This window comes from Manis pentadactyla, chromosome 5 (assembly GCF_030020395.1).
Source record: "Manis pentadactyla isolate mManPen7 chromosome 5, mManPen7.hap1, whole genome shotgun sequence".
In the NCBI taxonomy this organism is placed as follows: Eukaryota; Metazoa; Chordata; class Mammalia; order Pholidota; family Manidae; genus Manis; species Manis pentadactyla.
This window is the reverse complement of record NC_080023.1, coordinates 80,765,201-80,770,837: the sequence shown is the minus strand read 5'-3', so window position 1 is coordinate 80,770,837 and position 5,637 is coordinate 80,765,201. Positions and strand designations below refer to the sequence as shown.

The 5,637-nt window shown below is 33.8% G+C and overlaps 1 pseudogene; it reads right to left on the bottom strand.

Moving 5' to 3' along the window:
• Positions 1-2,499: 2,499 nt before the first annotated feature.
• On the bottom strand, positions 2,500-3,300 carry LOC118926754 (protein EURL homolog; annotated as a pseudogene).
• Between the last annotated feature and the right edge of the window lie 2,337 nt (positions 3,301-5,637).

The following is a 5,637-nucleotide window of genomic DNA, read 5'->3' as shown; positions in this document are numbered from 1 at the left end:
ACCCTGGATCCAATAGTCTTCAAAATGCCTGATTATTTCCCATTCCTCCATGCACAGTAGACTGAGTAAAAGGCATAGGTCCTTTTGGAGGGACTGGCTAGATCACAATAATTTATATTTGCTGCTGCAAATATCTCCTTCTAGAGAACCAGTCATCTATTCAATCAGTGTTTTCTGGATGAAAATCGACTCAGCTTGGAACTGAACATAGACAGTGAAATTTCTTGGGTAGGTCATCTGAGTCTTTTGCTTTAGTACTCTTTATTTATTTTGGTATTACAGATTTTAAACAGCAATTTAACCCTATTGGTTTCTCTTCTCTTTACCTGTAAGGACACCCTGCTTTATTATCCATCTCTACAACTTCCTACAGTCAAGCCCTTTTAGTTTTTCCTCCTACCTTGCCCATATTATGGTAATTATGGGAATCTAACTTCTAGTGACTAAGCACTGCTTTTTGTCTTCTATGACTTTTTCACAGCCATGCATTTCCACAAATGTTCATAGGTTCAGCTGTGTGAATGCTTTTCCTTCTCTCATGCCTGGCCTGGAGATGGGCCACCACTGAACTTCTTAGCAATGCTGATGACCCTCTCAACCCCACATATCTGCAGGGCACTCTAGTGGATCTTCTGGCTTCATCTGATACATCTGGCTAGGCCTAATATAGAAGCATTACCACTTTCCCTTCTTTTATATTACTTCCTTGTAGGCATTTCTGTTTCACCGAGAGTTCACCATTGTTTATTCCAGGTTTCTAAGAGCCATCCAGGAGTGAATTTAACCATCCCCTTGGGTACTTGCTAGAATGTTAAATCTCTTGTCAGAGAAAGTATTTCCAAAACAATGCATTCTTGCTTTCTAGACTAACATTTCAGTCCCTAATGATCAAGCACTCTCAACATCTAGTCTCAGAGTACTTCCCTGGCTCCTGCGGGACTTGCCAGCTCGAAATTATGCTTCTTTAGATGTATAGTCTCTTTTCTTCTTTATCAATGTCAGTATGTCACCAGTTGGGTTATGCTGGGATTTAATTCTATTTATCAACATGAGAACTGGAAGAGGAGGTGGGAAGTTTTTGATGGGGGCACCTGTTTGTGGGAAAGAGGCTTCTCTAGTGCTATCCATCACAGTGGGTATGCTAGCTCTTATTAGGAAAAGGCAGGCCAACTCTGAGGTCTGGGGATCCAGAGGGACTACTATAGAGTCAACATCCTCAGGTGTGTTCTTCCAGATATCTTCATTCCTGTTTTCAGAATTCCAGGTTTTCCCCAACAAGACCCTAACCTTGGCATAACAGACCTGCCTTGGCTGACAGTTCAATTCTCTCGGAGCTGTGCACCCCTCACCACTGGGTCTTCAGGCTTCCTGTCAGTTATGTCTGCCCTTCTTCTAGAGGTGATGAGAATTACCACTTAGACTTTCTCCTTTTAAAATGTAGCAGTCAACTGCTTGTTAACAATTCTCATTCTGTTATTGTCCTTATGAAGCATCAACACAATTTAGCAGTAACTGGGCCAGTTCTACTGCCTTGGTGGGCATTGTTTTCTCCATATTTTCCCAAAGCCTACTTAGTTTCACCAAACACAGCATTCTCCTCCACTAGGACATTTTCAAAACATATTGTTTTAATGTGTTTTACTACAAATGTGCTAAATCCTTACATACTAGTATGTTGATTCATATAAAATAGATATAAAAAGTATTTTTAGTTTAAAAGGTATTTTGAATTATACAGACATTACTGGATTGTATTCCTGCTCTTATAACCATTCGTGTTTTCACCAGCAATATATGAGACCACATATTACCCATCATATTCTCCAGTGTCAGATATCAACTTTTTTCATTCTAACCAATCTGGTACATGAAAAAAATGTTCTCATTGTAGTTGTCATTTGCATTTTACTGACTGCCAGTCAAGAAATATTTTTATTGCTCATCTGGCTTTCTTTTTTCTGTTCATTTCTTTTTCCTGCTCTTCTATTTTATTTGCCTTTTACTTATCAGTTTGTAGAATCTATTTGTAGATGCATGTTAGAAATAGTTTCTTTGTATTTTTTGACTATTATGTAATTTTCAATATGGAACATTATTTAATGTATTTAAATATAATTTACTTTCAGTCTGTTTTTGATCTTGCAAAAGATAATACAAATATTCTCAAAATTTTTCTTCTAAATACTGTTTTAAACTTTCTCATATATTTTAACCTAAATTATAAAACTCCAATGCATTCAAAACTTATGTTCATATATGGTAGAAATAAAGTGTCCATATTTGTTTTCTTTCATCAAGCAAGCCACTTATGCCAGGGCATTTTTTTTTGTAATGATTTGCTTTATTTGAGAAAGGTGTTAAATATTGCCTTAAGCTTTGCAATTTTAATGACCATAAAAAGTGGACCATAACTTTCTTCAACATCTTCAAAGTTTACATGCCTGGCAGGTCAATAAACAGTAGGGGATAAGGGCATGCAAAGTTGAGCATGAGTTTAGTTCAGTGGTTTATGGGTAGATGTCACTTCATTCCTTTTCACCCCACTTGCAGGCATGGTAACTTGGAATGGTTCTTGAGAAGTTGTTCAATGGCAACGTGGCAGACATGGAGCTCTGAGGTCAGAGAATCTTTTTCTTGCACTTGGTATGTTAACTCTTCAAAAACTTCCTGTATTTGCTGTTGTAGTTTTGCATTTAGTTGCTTTACCTCACAAAGAGTCATCAAATTCAATTCCCCTCTGCTGTAATGTGGATGCTGGGTCTTAGCATCAGCCTCTGGACTAGAGAGTGTCTCTTCTTTTTTCTGTGCCTGGTGTGACTATGAGGCCATAATACACTATTGTTTCATAAAAAGGCACTTGGGTCTTGTAACATAGCAAGCCCAAAGTCTGTATTTTCCTTCTGCTCCAATATTCTTTGTGTACAGTTTGAGAAGCCACCTGTGCTTCCATTGTTCCACTTTGCACAATATTTTGGTACTTGGGAGTCAAACTGTGGGAGTAGCTTTTATCTGGCTATGCCTGAAATTTAACAGATGATGCTGGGGGTTTTTGGAACATTCAGAATCTGAATCCAGATCATTATTTTGTTCATACTGTACAATCCAGTCTATCTTCTTAATCAAAATGGTTTTAACTTCTTCATAAGTACTTTTTGAAAGCTTAGATCAAGTACAATCCTGGTTTGCAATCAAATGGTATTTTTCAAAGCAGTCTTTATGGCCCCTTAATGAACTGGTATGCAAGAGATTAGATTTTGGTACTCCCTCAATATTTAGCTCAAAACAAAAGTATGCCAGCATATTTTTAAGTAATCTTCTTACCAAAGATTACCAAACATGAGCATACATTATCTACCGAGAATATTTTTCTTCAAAAATTATACTTTTAATTTTCAGAAATTCTAAACTACTCTCTTTTCATACTTAGCAACAGCTATTTCTTTTCTGGTTTTTTTTGGTTAGTTGTCCATTGGTTTCATAATTCTTACCATTCTCTATGCATGATATTCCCTCTTTTACTGCCTGCACAGACATTTGAAAACAATTTTTATTTTATTTATGTATTTTGGAAGCTTGACAAAATTACTTTAGCCATTTATTTTCATCCACTCTCCTGGAACCTCCAACCCATCAGTTCCCTCTGGTATTGATATTGCAGAGACCACAAATCTACTTATGTCCACTTGCGATGTCCCGCATCTTTGTATCTTCTAGTACCTCTAGCATACAAGCTCATGTAAACCCTAGCTCAACATTTTTGGTCTATGTTTCAGGTGCAAGTTTCAAGCAATGAGAGTAAATGCAGTTCCCTTACTCAGTGAGGCACAGTGCAGTAGGACCCCATCTGCTTGCTTCTGACACAACTAAAGAGTCCTTAGTTTCATCCCTACTTCTACATAATCTCTACAATTTCAAACAGAGATATCATCAAGATTTGAGTGAAATCATGTGTCCTTAGTTTCCCTGATTATATTTTGTGTATTTTTCCTTTGTCTTTTGTTCACACGAAGTCTGACACTGTTGTAACCAGAAATCATTCATTCCTACAAAATTAAAATGATTCCCTAAGTTCCCATGGAGTGTTGGATCTACTAATAGAAATTAGTTTGTTCTAATACACTATTTGAAATAGAATGACTGTATACTAAGTTATAATACTTTGTAAATCACCTTCACTATACATTTTCAAATTATTCTTGGTAATTGCAGTAGCTAAGATGTTTAAATCTACAATATACCATCAGGGTACTGATTGGAATTGCATTAGCTTATATACCAATTTATAAAGCTTTCATGACTTTAAGCCATTAACTTTCTAAAGATATATCACACTATTATGGGAAAACTATTTATTTCCTGCTATGAGAATTTATAACATCTGTGATGTTTTTAGTTAATATAATCCAACTACTTAAAAAACTACTCTGGATGTCTTTTTTATTTCTAAGTGATTAACACTATATAGAAAACAGTTATTGATATTTGTATACATATTATTTGTAAAAGAAATATTGCAGTTTTTCTAATACTAAAATATTTTAATAGAATCTCTTTTGATGCAATAAAATGATAATTATATAATTTGGAGCTAAAATAATATTGTCTATTTACCTAATTTTTATCCAATTTCTTTATGCTTTATATTCTTTTATTAAATAGGACTTCCATTATAATTCTGAATAATATTAATCATAATGGTGTTACTGTCTTATTTCTAATTTTAATAGTTAGTTTTAACATTTCATAATTTAATATATTTACTCTTGATTTTTGCCAGAAAGTCTTTAGTATTTTAAGTAGTTTTCTACTTTATGTAGTACTTCAGTTAGCAATGGTTGTTTAATTTCACCAATATCTTCTCAATCTCTAATGACAAAATTATATAGTTTTTCCTGCTTTGGCACATTGATGTCATGAGTTATCCTGATAGTCTATATAGTGGTGAACCATCTTAGCAGTTTCATACTTGGTCATTGTGTGTTAGTTTTCTTAATATACTTCTGGATTTGCTTTGCTCATATTTTATAAAGAGTATTTATCTCTATTCAGAATTTTATACAGTATCTATCAGACTTTGTTATTAAGGTTAGCTAGGGATTCTGACATGAATTAAAGAGCTTTCCATATTTTTCTATGACCTGGACTAGATCAGTAACATGCAGAATGTTGTTTTTAAGATATAAATAGAATTTAGATTTAAAATTCTCCTTCTCTTATTATTTTCAGTCCTTTTCTTGGTTATAATTCTCTCATAGTTTCTTCCTTTTCTTGTATCAGTTTCTATTTATTTTACCAAAAAGTATCCATTTTATTCCAAATGTACTCCACAGATTTTCACAAAATATCTCTTCTGATTTATAATATTTTTCCTCTGGCAAATATAATCAAATTTTGTTAGATGTTCCAAAATATAAACAATATTTATATTTAATGGATATAAATATCTATTAAAACAAAATTATTATTTATATTATTCATCTAGCTCTTTTTGTCAACTTGATTTGTCAAAATTCTGAGAGATGCATTCTTATTCTATCACCTGCTATAAATTAAATTTTGTAAAGCAGTCTTCTCTGTTCTTCAGAGTTTATTGATTTGTCTGGTATGTTGACTGGTGCATAAAGTTTTATAACTGTA